At 44.3% G+C, this 15,357-nt stretch overlaps 1 protein-coding gene across 3 annotated transcripts in view; it reads left to right on the plus strand.

Moving 5' to 3' along the window:
- The first annotated feature begins 5,149 nt into the window (after positions 1–5,149).
- MGAT5B (alpha-1,6-mannosylglycoprotein 6-beta-N-acetylglucosaminyltransferase B) overlaps positions 5,150–15,357 on the plus strand; it is a 79,951-nt gene continuing 69,743 nt past the window's right edge. For all 3 annotated transcript variants that reach the window (XM_069953878.1, XM_069953880.1, XM_069953879.1), the window contains exon 1: positions 5,150–5,278. The gene's annotated coding sequence lies outside the window, so the exon portion shown is untranslated. The remainder of the gene's footprint in view (positions 5,279–15,357) is intronic.

Here is a 15,357-nt window from a genome sequence, read left to right on the forward strand (position 1 = left end):
CTTTTCACTGAATAGTCAGATGGGCGGGAATTTTGTCACATAATGGGGCGTGAATGCTCGGCTAAGGGTGTGTGATTAGGACCTTCACAATCACACCCCCATGAACAGGATTCACTCCCCCTCAGCCTCCTAATCACACCCCCTGAACCTAGTAGCCACACCCTATTCTGCAATAAAATTCCCACCCATCTGACTATTCTGTGAAAAGTTACGATAACAGAACTTGGGAACTGGGGATGTAGCAAGAAAGTGAAAACACTCCTAGAATCGTGGTATCCAAGGCTATAAAATAATATCAAGGGCTAATCACAGTTTATAGTCAACTTATTGTAGTCACTTAAAGGGGAACTCCGGTAAAAATTCTTTCAAACTAACTGGTGTCATAAAGCTATTTAGATTTGTTAATTACTTTTATTTCAAAATCTCTTATTATCTCTTATCAGCTCCTGTATGTCCTGCAGGAAGTGGTGTATTCTTTCCAGGCTGACATCGTGCTCTCTGCTGCCATCTCTGTCTGAGGCGGGAAGTGTCCAGAGAATTAGCAAATCCCCATAGAAAACCTCTCCTGCTCTGGACAGTTCCTGACATGGACAGAGGTGGCAGCATAGAGCACTGTGTCAGACTTGAAAGAATAAACTAACAGACTTGAAAGAATAAACTAACTTCCTGCAGGACATACAGCAGCTGATAAGTAGTGAAAGACTGGAGATTTTAAAATAGAAGTAAATTACAAGTCTATATAGCTTTCTTAACCAGTTGATTTAAAAGAAAAACATTTAGCCACAGTACCCCTTTAAAGGTTTTTTTTTCCAGACAAAACAGACTGATGGGCTATTCCCAATGGGCTATCAGTCACTCAACGGCGGGGTGCAGGCACCCCACACCCCTGGCGATCAGCAGTTCATTGCTTAATGTCGCATAAAGAACATAAGAAGCACATATAGACAGATATGGGGAGATTTATCAAACTGGTGTAAAGTAAAAATTTGACAAATCTCCCTTATAGTTTTTGTACACCGTAACTTTTCTGCTGATAAACAAACCAGGAGTCGCAGAGTATCACCAAGGCCCAGTGGTCATAGTGTGAAGAAGACGTCTCCTCTTCTCTCCTTCTGGGAGTCTGTCACATAGAAGACTCAGACGCATTCATTCCAGGTAGAGTTGCTCTTGTGAATAATGTAAGTCGATGTGCACAGACTGGACACTGGGCATATGGCTTCTCTTGGTAAGACATCATTGTGAAAATAAACTCCAGTTGCCTGGGGAAAGAGCAAGCATCTGCTAGGGGAAGGGAGCAAATGAGGTTGGCAGTAGTGGAATCTTACATTATGGTGCATCTATCTCTTTTAAGGCGTTAGGCCAGGCACACACTGCACCGCCACTCCAGTATATGGTGGGATACTGGAAAAAGGTTACGGGCCTAATGATTAGAGATGAGCGAACCTCAAACATGCTTGAGTCCATCCGAACCCGAACTTTCGGCATTTGATTAGCGGTGGCTGCTGAAGTTGGATAAAGCCCTAAGGCTATGTGGAAAACATGGATACAGCCAATGACTATATCCATGTTTTCCACATAGCCTTAGGGCTTTATCCAACTTCAGCAGCCACCGCTAATCAAATACCGAACATTCGGGTTCAGATGAACCCGGTTCGCTCATCTCTACTAATGACCTTAATGGGTCAAATATAGTCTATGTCAGATCCAGTTCTGTATAATTTTATTTTATAGGGCTCAAAACCATGGTCTTCTATACCTTTAAAGCAAATCTGTAAACACTCTGTAAACTGGCACTGTTCTTTGACTTGAGTCAATCCATGTCTGGTGCTGGTCTTCTGTCCGCACATGCGTGGTATTTTCCATTCATTCTAGGGACAGTCTTCCCCTGCTCCCCTGATCGCAGCATGATCCTCACAAAACAATTGCTATCCCTTATCCTCTAAATATGTCAGGAATAGCCCTTTAAATGATACAATTCTGGCTTCCTGCTGCGACCACTAGAGGGAGCTCACTGCGTTCAATGTAGACATTGAACTTAATAATAATACTACAATATGAAGTAAGCTCTTAAACTGCTGCTCATGTATTTATCAGCTCGGTGCCTTTGCAGAGCATGTCTATGTCGGAGAAAAGCTACGGAAATCTATTAAGAAACTCTTCAGTGGAGAATATCGGACTTGCTGGTAAAAGATGGACACTGATTTTTACAGAAGGAGCCTATTTCTTTCCTGTTATTGTGTGCTCCAGTAATCTTCATGTGCAGGACCAGCTGTAATCCATGGAACACAATCGCTTCCACACTATGATTAGAAGGGAAAATACTGAAGCGCTGCGCCTCCAATGATATTAGTTCATCAATAGGAGCAGACATAATCAAGATCAATAGCTCCATTCTCCCCGTCTAATGTAAAGGAAGAGAGGGCAGACTGTGCGCACGTTCACAGCGAGTTCACTGAACGTATTCATCTGCGCCCAGGGTCCATATAGACATCGTGCTGCACAGATCTGTCTAAATTTATCTCTCTCCACCCAATCCAGCGCTGGCGTCAGCGGGGAAACAGGAGGAATCGCCCATGAATGTGAATTTATAGATGATAAGTACTGGATGTGTATAGATCTCACTTCCTCTTCACACCTTATGCTTCGCGGCAGAGGCAACATATATTATTTATACCCACAAGGCCCTGATTTGTCTGTGAGCTGTAAATGTATACATGAAGTGGAAAAGACGAAATCACATTAACAGCAGATTACGACGACGTCTGGATGTGAGAAATATATTGTGCACTTAACGCCCCAGAAATGCAAAGAGCACATCCAGTAGTGTATGGAAGAAAGGTTTTATTACTACGTATACTGTGTATATTGGATGTACACCCTAAACATGTCCAGAAGGGTTCATTGCCAAAAACGTGTCCTTTCGGCCTCTTGTATACATTGGTATACTGCAAAAACATTAAGTATGGAATAGCATTGAAAAAAAAATCGATTAGGCTGGGTTCACACTACGTTTTTGCAATCCATTTTTTTTTTAACGTACACAAAAACGTACTTGACCATAGTTATAATGCAAGTCAATGGAAAAACAGATCAAAACGGATGAATAGTGTGAACCCAGCCTTAAAGGGGTTATCCACCTAAGAGCGAAAAAAAGAAATGCTAGCTGGTCTCACTCACCAAGTCCCCCTGAGTGTTTTGAGCCGTCTCCTGTCTTTCTAGCTGCTGCCATTCCTGAGTTAGAAGTTTTTCTAAAAGCCTCTCTATATCCAAGATAGGAAACTACATTTCCCATCATGCATCTCCCTGATTGGTCCGTTTGTGTACTCGCCCCCTTAGCTTTCTTTCCTGCCCACTGCTGTCATTACTATTGCACAGTAAACACACGACTGTTTTTTTTACTGATTTTACATCACGTCACCCCAGTATGTATTCCTTACTAGCTGATGATGTAGCAGAGCGGACGTGCGCATGGTGTAGCTATGTGCTGCATAACAGGCATCTGTTTACTAGGGGGTGGGGGGTGTAGTGCAGGTTTAGATCTCTGCTTGCTGACTCTAAGAACATCCATAACACTTACAATATGCAGAGCGGAGACACATAGGTACATATGCCTGCACTCACTGACAGCAAGCAGAGATAGCACTATAACTTTTTATATCACAGAAGCCCAGGCTCAGGGACACTTGTAAGTCTATGGAAGCAGCACAGGTGCATGGAGATGATGGAGATTATGTCTCCTGGGGGTCGGAATACCAAGTCAATAGACAGCTAACCCGACACCCAGAGAGGAGGTCACATGTCCTGTGTCTACAAAGGGAGGGGGGAAGAGGGAGCTGACTGTTGTCAGGGTGGACCCAGAGAAGAGGATTTTACACATCAAGAGTGAATTAGAATGAGAAAAAACAGGGAAAGGATACAAGATAGGTTATACATGTATATTAGACATAGGGTGGTATTGGGAAGGAGGGTTATTTAGAATATTGTTTTTGTTACCCGGAAAACCCCTTTAAATACACCATGTTAGTCTATAAGTGACAGATGCCAACGTATGGCATTCATTGCAGGCATCCGTTTTACAGCTACGTCATTAGCTTTCATAGTGTATCTGAGAAACAGACACCATTATACAGGTGACAGACGCCTATTTGTCACAAACCTCACCTACAGGTTATAATGCATCACTTTAACTGATCCTTCATGTACAAACTCACAGATTTCCCCCCCCCCATATAATACACACTTACCATCACTATTCCTGTAGAGTGATCTGTTTCATCCCAGATCTGCTTCAGCAATACATTTCATTACTGCGTCTGGGTCATGGGATCTCTGATCAGCCGCCATCTAAACTGCATTGTCTCCATTTTAACTGTAATGAGATCCATATAAATATCCATATTAATCATCAGTAACTGTGATGGGAGTTTCTGTGTCCCCTCTGTGAAGAGATTATGTAAAATAGTCCACGCAGCTTTATCATATTGGAGATTCTGCTGGCTGAGATGGTGGTGACCCAATGGAGAGCACAGAAACACCTGTCATTTCCTGGGGGGTCACCACGGGTCAGGTGATCAGATAGAAGGAAAGGATTCCAGATAGAAAGGAATATATAAATGAGATAAGACCATCGGAAAGCTGCGTAATAGATGATAATTCATATGGAACCCACATTACAACTATGTTCATCACAGCCTCTGTTTAACATATAGGTTGGGAGCTTCTCCCAGTGTATACATTACAAAGAGACCAAAAATGGCACAAGACCCCAGCCTATCTGCGCTGTATATGCCCAATGTGCATGTAGACCACCTATCCCAATAAATGCCAAATGAATAAATAACTATACCTTATACTGTTCAATAGATAAGACAAGATGGGGCACTGAATGGGTTACATTTTTCTCTTGTTTGTTTAAAAATGTATATTTTCCCAGAGCCTGACATATGAATTTATTCCAGCAGCTTTGGCAAAAAAAAAAAATGACACGTATCTAGCTCTTTGGGCTGGAGAGGGTTAAACATCTCTGGTCTACAGCCGTTTGATAGGGAAGCTGCAGTACCGACAGTTTGCCAGCAGATGGCGCAAGTGTAGTAGGTGTAATAGACCCGGCAGAAAACAATGCAGCCCCCACACTCAGCTGGCAGAGCGCAGTGCATGGCCGGGGAAGAAGGTACAGACAGGTTTGTGGAGAAGAGACAGAGCATGGAGCATCCTCTGCCACCCTGGAATACCCTGCTACCCACTTACCTTGGCTGCTGACTTATTCCAAGCACTCAGGGTAGGGGCTTTACTGAGTTCCAGGCTACCTATGTATATTGGGCAGCTGTACTAGATGCATGATGGATCACTTGATGCTTTGTATGCGTGTGAAGACTGGGAACCTCTGGCTTAGTTTGTCCTGTGTGCATAATGGATTATACTGTCTATTCCTGGCTATGAGGATTTGCCTATATGAGGAAGCATTGAGATGCTGATGGGGAGAGGTAACTTGATGCCCTGAAATGCATTGCATGAGGCTAAGGTGTTGGCATTTTTGGGGTATTTTTAAAGGGCTAAGTCTTGTCTGCAATATTTTTAAAGCTATATACCCAATAGGATGGTAGATGCACAATGTGCCCTGTACTGGTTCCAGGCACAGCAGGGAAATCTTCAACAATACAGATTTATTCTCATCTGCCATATATATATATATATATATATATATATATATATATATATATATATATCATTGAATGTCTAGGAGATGTAGTATGATCCTGTAGATGAAAGTAATGCCTCCATAAGTGATAGAAGCCTGGCCATAGGCGAGAGCCATGTGTCATCATTGATTCTCGATCTATGAGTGACTATCTAGGTGAGATGCATAATAAACCCAGCCATAGGGTGAGCACTGCAATGCTTACCAGACTTCTCTACAATTCTCTAGGTGCCCAGTCCAGGATTCTGTCATTCGCCTTTAAGAGTCGGATGCTGTGTAGGTATATTATCTATTGGTTGTTTGTGTTTTGTATTATTGTATTTTTTGTTTACAAAATATGAGATTTGTTTATTCTATTGTATTATACATTGTATCCTGGGGGGTACAGGGTCATGTTACCTTAAACTAGATGTAACAATAATGTATGGGCGTGTGGATGGGATAACTCTATAAGGTTTGTACTATTATGTCATGGAGAATGGTTACAGTGGTACGTCTGGTGTTACTTTTATATTATGGGCTGTTGTTGCACTGATATAGAAAGATAGATAGATAGATAGATAGATAGATAGATAGATAGGAGAAAGATAGATAGATAGATAGATAGATAGATAGATAGATAGATAGATAGATAGGAGATAGATAGATGATAGATAGATAGGAGATAGATAGATAGATAGATAGATAGATAGATAGATAGATAGATAGGAGATAGATAGATAGATAGATAGATAGATAGGAGATAGATAGATACATAGATAGATAGGAGATAGAAGATAGATAGATAGATAGATAGATAGATAGATAGATAGATAGATAGATAGATAGATAGATAGGAGATAGATAGATAGATAGATAGATAGATAGATAGATAATAGATAGATAGATAGATGATAGATAATAGATAGATAGATGATAGATAGATAGATAGATAGATAGGAGACAGATAGATAGATAGATAGATAGATGATAGATAATAGATAGATAGATAGGAGATAGATAGGAGACAGATAGATAGATAGATAATAGGAGATAGATAGATAGATAAGCAGTATGTATACAGAGAAATTTAGCTGTCAGATCTTTGAAGCCAAAGCCAGGTACAGACTATTAAAAGGGAAAAGGTCATGAAGGAAAGACTGAGACTTCTCCTCTTTTCAAATCCATTCCTGGCTTTGGCTTCAAAAACTGTCAGATAAATCTCTCTGTGTGAATGCACCCTTAGAGACACCAATCTTATATGTTATTCTATTTGTCTATATGGTGGCATGGTATATGTAGTATAAGTACATACATATACCTTATAAAAGGACAGGAGTTACCACACTTGCCCTCCTGCCACTTTGCTGTGGAAGGGATATATGCATTCATTTGCACCTTATGCCAGGCTGTATAACACCAAGCTCCATAGACTCTTCTCTGGCAGACAATATGTCCCTCTCTAAATTAAATACAGAGCAAACACTTAGTGCAAACCTATGCTGTATGTTGCGGCCAATAGAAAGGGAATAGCAGTAGAGTTAGGAACAGATGGTGGAGAAATATCTGTGCATTAAGTGCTATTATTACGTAGAGGACACAATTAATGGGCGCTGTTATTCTGCCCCTGTAGTAATCTCTAGAGCGCCCGCTTCCACCTGACTGTGCTGGAGGTTCAGGTGTTAGGCTGCTCATCCACAGTTCAATGGCTTGACAAGTTTTGTTCTTGAGCTTCTCATCACATTATTGATCGGCTTTGAGCCGCTCCAAGAATCCAGACCTGGCTGTACCTGCAAGGTTATTGGGCGAGTGGTATGGAATAGGGAATTGTTGGAGGAGAACATTATCAGATTATGGGGGCGCTCAGATGACTTTTATATTGATCTCTACATTAAATGGGAAGTACAGGGGTTTTATTGCAGGGAACTGTAGAAATTGCATTTAGCATCAGGGTTGGAGTGGAATGGTCACGCAGAATAATGATAAAGAAATCCAGCTCTCAAACAAAGGAGCAGCAACAAAGCCCATAAAAGATATATGTTTATTCAACAGGTAAAAAAAACCTTGTGCCTTCAAGAGGCTGACATGTAAGCAGATGCATAACCAGGAAAAGGTTTGCAGGAGTGCCTTGGACAAACAAGCAACTTCTCCTCGGCCAGAGCATTTATTTAGATTCCCACACAGGCTGACTCTTTTCAGGCAAATGTACTACTTTGGTCTGTGCAACATTTTTCTTTCATACATTGTGATTTAGCCAGTAAGTGCCGAAATGAAGAAATTGGAGCCAAGTATGGAGATAGATAAAATTTTTGGAAATTTTTGAAAGTAATGAGCTGGAGATATGGCTTTAGATTGGGATTGTTGAATGTCCAATACCCTGTATGTTGGATATGGGAATCATATGTTGGAATCTTGAGTCAGTGAGGAGCAACAGGCAGTTAGGTTTATTGTATGGGTCGAAGTTCTATCCATATACCAATGAAATAGACGTATATATGGCATTGGGTAATTAGGTAATAAAATGTGTCATTTTATGTTTCTATTGAATAATTGTAGACACCTCATGGGGTTTAAGAGGCTGCTATGTAAGCAGGGACATAACCAAAGAAAGGATGGCAGTAGTACCTTGAACAAACAAGCAATTTCACCTCAGCCAGAGCATTTATTTAGAAACAAAGCCTAGGATTTGCTAGTGTGAAGGGGAGTATTAGTCATCCTTTCTACACTCATTCATACATGGAGTATAATAATATATGAAACATAAAGCTGCTAATAAGTTAATCTGGTGCCTTAATTGTTTGAAATTATTGATGCACGTAATAGGAGAAAACTAGACTTTTATCTAGAACGACCAATTTTCTCAGCTGACAAATTCAAATGGTAGGAAAGGAGCTAAAGGATTAAAGAACAAAGGGAAGGCTGAAAACATGTATGATATAAGAGGCAAAACCCTCAGGGTCATATTGGTTCTTTATTATACAGCTGTTGATACCTCCTAAGTCTTATATAAAGAATGCCTTGTAATACATGTATTCACTGGACACTAATAGGGCATGCCTTGGAACATGAATAGTTCATGTTATGGAAAGTGAGGACTGTATTACACAGCCTGACCCCTGCCAGATTAGTGCTTGTTCCTGAGCCTATTACATGGCTTGGTATCAGCTGTGAATGATTGCTGAATCATTCGTACAGCTGTTTACTCTCGGTCGCACATGCTCTATTAAACAGGGCAATGTGCGGTAGACGAACAACAATTTCTAGCAATCAGCTAATGAACGGGTGTTTGCTTGTTTGTCAGCTGATTGTTATTGGCCTATCTGTCATATAACCTCCCCATGTAATAGGGCCCCACTATCTACATATATCATATGTCTAGTTTATGCGCATGTAACGACTGGAGTCGTGGATCCGCTGTGCCACCGCTAGCAATGGTGTAAGCTGCACCAGGGAGTGGATGTCTAAGAGGCTGCTGGTCTTCTCCAGTGCCCCTAGGTCGCTACCCCTGGCTTGGCTTGCTAGCGGCGGCGGCCGAGGTGCAGCTGGAGACACAAAGGCGGGCAGGAACACAGCAGGACTCATGGCTGGAACCACAGGGAGCAGAAATCACAGACAGGAATCATGGGCAGGAAACACGGGCAGGAGACAGAGGTGAGCTAGGACCCTAGGAAGCATGCAGAGGCTCTAGCAAGGAATGTCAGCACAGGTGTAGCATTTAAAGGGAAGGTGATTGGTGCACTAACCAATTAGGGACACACTGTCCCTTTAAATCTGTGACTCCTAGAGCACGCGCAGGCCAGGACAGCGGGGAGCAAGAGCGTGGAGTGGTAAGGCACAGAGGGTGTTGAAGAGGAAGCGGTGGCGGGCTGGGGCATGTCGGAGAGGACAGGGAGAGCGGGGGCGGTGAAGCCGGTCCGGAGCGTAAGACACTGCAGCGGATGTGAACCTATAAACAGGGTACCATTATAATGAAAAAGGGGTATTCCAAGCTTACAAAAAGTAAGAATGGATTTGGAAAGCTTCAGAATAAAAAAAAAATACTACTACTACATACTCTCCTGCCCTGAACACCCGCAGCTGCTGTGCTGACAACTCTAAATCCCTGTTGATCTTTTGTTCCTGTAGGAAATGTTCACACAGTCAATCACTGGCCACAGCAATGACACACCTCAGACAGTGATTGGCTGTGTGGACATTTCCTATAGAGAAAGCAGAAAGAAGCACACAGCAGAGGGGATCGGGAGCCATAAGTTTTGCAGCTGCTGGGGGATCTGGGCAGGTGAGTATGTTTTTCTCTTTTTTATTTTGTATGCCCAGAATACCCCTTTATCTCTTTGTAGTACCACCTTATATGTTGTGATTTCTGACTGTATTATTTACCATCTGTAGTTTCTTTTTCTTCTGCTAGGCTACTGTATGCCTGTCTGTCTATAATAAATCAGTGTTTTCTCACTTTAGTTTAAGGTCGAGTAGTGTAAAGGGCAGGGGCGTAACTAGAAATGGCTGGGCCCCATAGCAAACTTTTGATTGGGGCCCCCCCCTCCTCGACCAACCACTATGCCATCAACACACCCAGCTCTACACAGGTTCTATACACCATATAAATTACACTGCAGTTATATTAAGTGACTCACAGGGGACGCCTTCTCTCATTAGAGTTGTTTCCTTTTCATTTTCTTCTCCATCTGTCCTGGGCCATTATAAGAACTCCGAGCCACGAATCCACAGAATCTGCCAGACAGACAAATTAGGCTCTGTGTAGACAGCTTATAGATTGCCCCTTGTTCAGTCCTCCATATAGATGGCCCCATGTGCATCTACTATAGTAGAGATCCCGCTCTGTGTAATCCATTTATAGTAGATGACACCCTCTGTGCATCACCTATATCAGAGGTAGGGAATCTCTGCTCTCCAGCTTCTGCAAAACTACAACTCCCATCATGTATGGACAGTCAAAAATAAAGCTGTAGTTTTGCAATAGCTGGAGAGCCAAGGTTCCCTATCCCTGCCCTACAGTATATGGTCCCCTCTGTGTAGTCCTCTTAGATGACCCCTCTGTGTCAACCCCCCCAGTGTAGTTCCCCTTATAGATGCCCCCTAGTCCCCTTCATAAATGGCCCCTCTGTGTAGTTCCCCTTTTAGATGGCCCACATTCCCCATAAAGGTAGCCCCCAGTGTTGTCCATCCCCGTCCCGCATATAGGTAGCCCCCAGTGTTGTCCATCCCGGTCCCGCATATAGGTAGCCCCCAGTGTTGTCCATCCCCGTCCCGCATATAGGTAGCCCCCAGTGTTGTCCATCCCCCATATAGGTAGCCCCCAGTGTTGTGCATTCCCATCCCCCATATAGCCCCCAGTATTGTGCATCCCCCCATATAGCCCCAGTATTGTGCATCCCCCATATAGCCCCCAGTATTGTGCATCCCCCATATAGCCCCCAGTATTGTGCATCCCCCATATAGCCCCAGTGTTGTCCATCCTTAGCCCCCAGTATTGTGCATCCCCATCCTCACATAGCCCCCAGTATTGTGCATCCCCATCCCCACATAGCCCCCAGTATTGTGCATCCCCATCCCCACATAGCCCCCAGTATTGTGCATCCCCTTCCCCACATAGCCCCCAGTATTGTGCATCCCCTTCCCCACATAGCCCCCAGTATTGTGCATCCCCTTCCCCACATAGCCCCCAGTATTGTGCATCCCCTTCCCCACATAGCCCCCAGTATTGTGCATCCCCTTCCCCACATAGCCCCCAGTATTGTGCATCCCCTTCCTCACATAGCCCCCAGTATTGTGCACCCCTAGTCCACACATAGCCCCCAGTATTGTGCATCCCCTTCCTCACATAGCCCCCAGTATTGTGCATCCCCTTCCCCACATAGCCCCCAGTATTGTGCATCCCCTTCCCCACATAGCCCCCAGTATTGTGCATCCCCTTCCTCACATAGCCCCCAGTATTGTGCACCCCTAGTCCACACATAGCCCCCAGTATTGTGCATCCCCTTCGCCACATAGCCCCCAGTATTGTGCATCCCCTTCCCCACATAGCCCCCAGTATTGTGCATCCCCTTCCCCACATAGCCCCCAGTATTGTGCATCCCCTTCCCCACATAGCCCCCAGTATTGTGCATCCCCTTCCCCACATAGCCCCCAGTATTGTGCATCCCCTTCCCCACATAGCCCCCAGTATTGTGCATCCCCTTCCCCACATAGCCCCCAGTATTGTGCATCCCCTTCCTCACATAGCCCCCAGTATTGTGCACCCCTAGTCCACACATAGCCCCCAGTATTGTGCATCCCCTTCCTCACATAGCCCCCAGTATTGTGCATCCCCTTCCCCACATAGCCCCCAGTATTGTGCATCCCCTTCCCCACATAGCCCCCAGTATTGTGCATCCCCTTCCCCACATAGCCCCCAGTATTGTGCATCCCCTTCCCCGCATAGCCCCCAGTATTGTGCATCCCCTTCCCCACATAGCCCCCAGTATTGTGCATCCCCTTCCCCACATAGCCCCCAGTATTGTGCATCCCCTTCCCCACATAGCCCCCAGTATTGTGCATCCCCTTCCCCACATAGCCCCCAGTATTGTGCATCCCCTTCCCCACATAGCCCGCAGTGTTGCTCCTCTGATTAAAAAAACAAACAAACACATAACTCACCTAACCCCACGCTCCCCCGTCGGTCGCCGGTCTCCTCTTCTCTCTGCCTCTGCCCGATGAGCAGCCCTCTGGTGAAGTCCTGGCAGCGTCATCGCTGAGCACTCAGTGTGCGCCGCGGCGGCTGGGACTTCCGGTTTGTGTTCTTAGTACCGGAAGTCCCAGCCGCGGCGGCGCACACTGAGTGCTCAGCGATGACGCTGCCAGGACTTCACCAAAGAGCTGCTCATTGGGTGGGACACTCTTGTGATCGCAAGCGGAATACCGCTTGCGGTCACAAGAATGATTGACAGGGCGGGAAGCCTATGGCTTCTCGCGCTGTCAGTCAGAACACTGAACACCCGGGAGGCCCGCTCGGCCGCCGGGTGTTGCAAGCGGTCATCTTCGGGGGGCCGAGGCCACGGGCCCCCTGATGTTAGGGGCCCCGTAGCAGCCGCTACGGCTGCTACGGCGGTAGTTCCGCCCCTGGTAAAGGGGTAGTGCGGCGTTTAACATTTATTCACTGAATAACACACATTAAAAAGTTATACAACTTTGTGATGTGTGTTATTTAAATGAATGGCTCCCTCCCCCGTTTCCCCCCCACCCCGGAAGTGTGGTGCATTATACTTACTCAATCACTGTCGACCCCGGCTGCCATCTTTACGTCGACGACGTCATCTTCGGGAAGCCATTGAAGCCATCCCTCATGCCGGCCTCCCTCTGCTGCGTCATCAGCTGCTCAGCCACGATTGGCTGAGCATAGATTTATATGGATAGTCACATAAAAATAAATAAGTTTATAGTAAAAAAAAATACTAATGTCGTTATTTGATTGTGCCCTCCCTTTAAAAGAGAGAAGCAAGAAGTATTTCCAGCCATCTCAAGGCCAGTTTTGGGATGAGGCTTAAAGGAAATGTGTCATCAGAAAATGACCCATTTTCCATTCTCACCATTAGGCCTAGAACTACGCTGAGACTTCTTGTTACTGTACATCATTACAGTAAAAGTTACAACAGTAGAGAATGCTCACAGCTCAGCCTCCCCCTCCCTATAGAATGACCTGTGTAAAGGTCACAGAGTATGCCCAGTAACATTTCCTGTTCATGTCAACAGGAGAGGTCCCTATGTCCATGGAGCTTGCAGTAAAGCATATAACCAAATGCTGTTAAAAACGGGTCACGCAATAGGTCTGTCCCTCTAGATGTACAAAAATTGTACAAAAATTTTACAAAAATATTACAAACACACCCTGATTTAATAAAAAAAAAAAAATTAGGTTAGAACTAGTTGTTTCCTGTGTGTTGCCAGGAACTCAAGTGGTGCTTATTGTAAACCAGTGCACCAAATATTGCAGAAACTCTTCAATCAAAGTGGTAAAAGGGTTATTTTCACTCTAAGAAATTTTCTTCATTGACAATCATAAGTTGATTGGTGTTGGACCAACCATTGGAATCCCCAGCAGTTACAAGAATAAAGGTGTAATGTTCCCCTGGAGTGCACCACACGTGCGAAAATTGCTGAGCACTGAAGCCTCATAGTGAATGAATCAGACCCACCAACCGTCTTGTTATCCTCTATTCTGTGGCTGGCCGATAACTTCTTGAGCAATGTACGGAAGCCTCATAGAGGATAAATGGAGCACTGGCCATGGATGTGTGATGGGCTCCAGCCATTTCAGGGAGAATTTTCTCCCCGTTCTCAGGATCGGTGGATGTTCCATTGGTCAGACGACCACCAGTCAGCTTGCTATCCCCTAACCTGTGCATGGGGGATAATAACTTGTTGATATGGTAGTAAAATATCATGGCATACCCAGTCCTGTATTAAACTGCTTTTTAATAGGAATTGAGCCTGGATAGGAGTTATGTATAGATGAGAAAGTTATCCAACTTGTTACGATGTAGACATCTCTACGGGAATCATATGTGCTTATTACAGGTTTCAGTTTCTGCCGTGAACTTACAGCGTCAGGTTAAACAAGAGACGTTACATCTCAGACATAATATGGCAATCACAAGCAATCATTGCTCCCTCCTACTGTATTGTCACTTCTCACCTGGAGGATATGGAGACCGCTGTGCTGCTGTCTTTGGAATCACAGGGATTCGGCATATTAGCCTTAGACTTTGCTGCCGTGACCCATGTCACAGAGAACTCTAAGCGGTAATGTGTGCCACAGCGTATAATGAGAGCAAATGGGTTTCCATAACAACTGATTTTTTTGGGTCTGACTTTTCTCCAAAAACGTTAAAGTTGTTAATGGCTGGAAAAATTAACATTATCCCATTAGTGGGCTGCTTAACTTTTGAGTTCACATAATGTGCCTAGATAGAGCTGGATTTTAAGGGAATCCTTAAAGGGATATTCTGGTTCAAGAAAATAGTATTTAAAGAAAAAGTGCGGCCATTTTTAAAATCTGACAGTCGGCAGCCTGAAGGGGGGAATTTGATAACCAGTAGGAACTTGCCTCTCCCCGTGATTGTGGTGAGCGGCGGGACCAGCCTCGGGTTCCCCGCCAGGTTATGGGATCTTCGATGCAGGATACATCACGCCCCGGATGATGGACTGGCTGCTTTGCCAGTCAATGACATGGGTGTTATGTGGCTGGGTAGGTGTTATAATACCAAACGAGGCGCTTTGCATGGTGGCCAGGAGTGGTATGCGCTCACCTTTGGATACAATGACCCACAGCTTCTTGGTTTTGTAGGACAGGTCTAGGTAGTACAGGTGTTGTGGATCAAGAAGTGCTGAGTGACGATAATCTGAAACAAAGAGGTTACTTGAAGTCACTTTGTAGTCTTGTAAGAACAATAGACAGTCTATTCACAGTTTAGGAATCTTTAGCAGACAATAAATACTTGTAGTTTCACGTGTACAAATCACAGCTGGTATGCTGGCAGATAAGAGAAGATAATAGGCAATACTTTTCCAACTCAGCTTTGGCGCTGGGAGCAAAATAGAGATAAGCACTTGACACAGTCTCTGAAAACAATAGTTACTTGAAATAGACTTGACCTTGGCTGTAGTGACTTGAAGACAGTAAT

This window comes from Dendropsophus ebraccatus, chromosome 14 (genome assembly GCF_027789765.1).
Source record: "Dendropsophus ebraccatus isolate aDenEbr1 chromosome 14, aDenEbr1.pat, whole genome shotgun sequence".
Classification (NCBI taxonomy): Eukaryota; Metazoa; Chordata; class Amphibia; order Anura; family Hylidae; genus Dendropsophus; species Dendropsophus ebraccatus.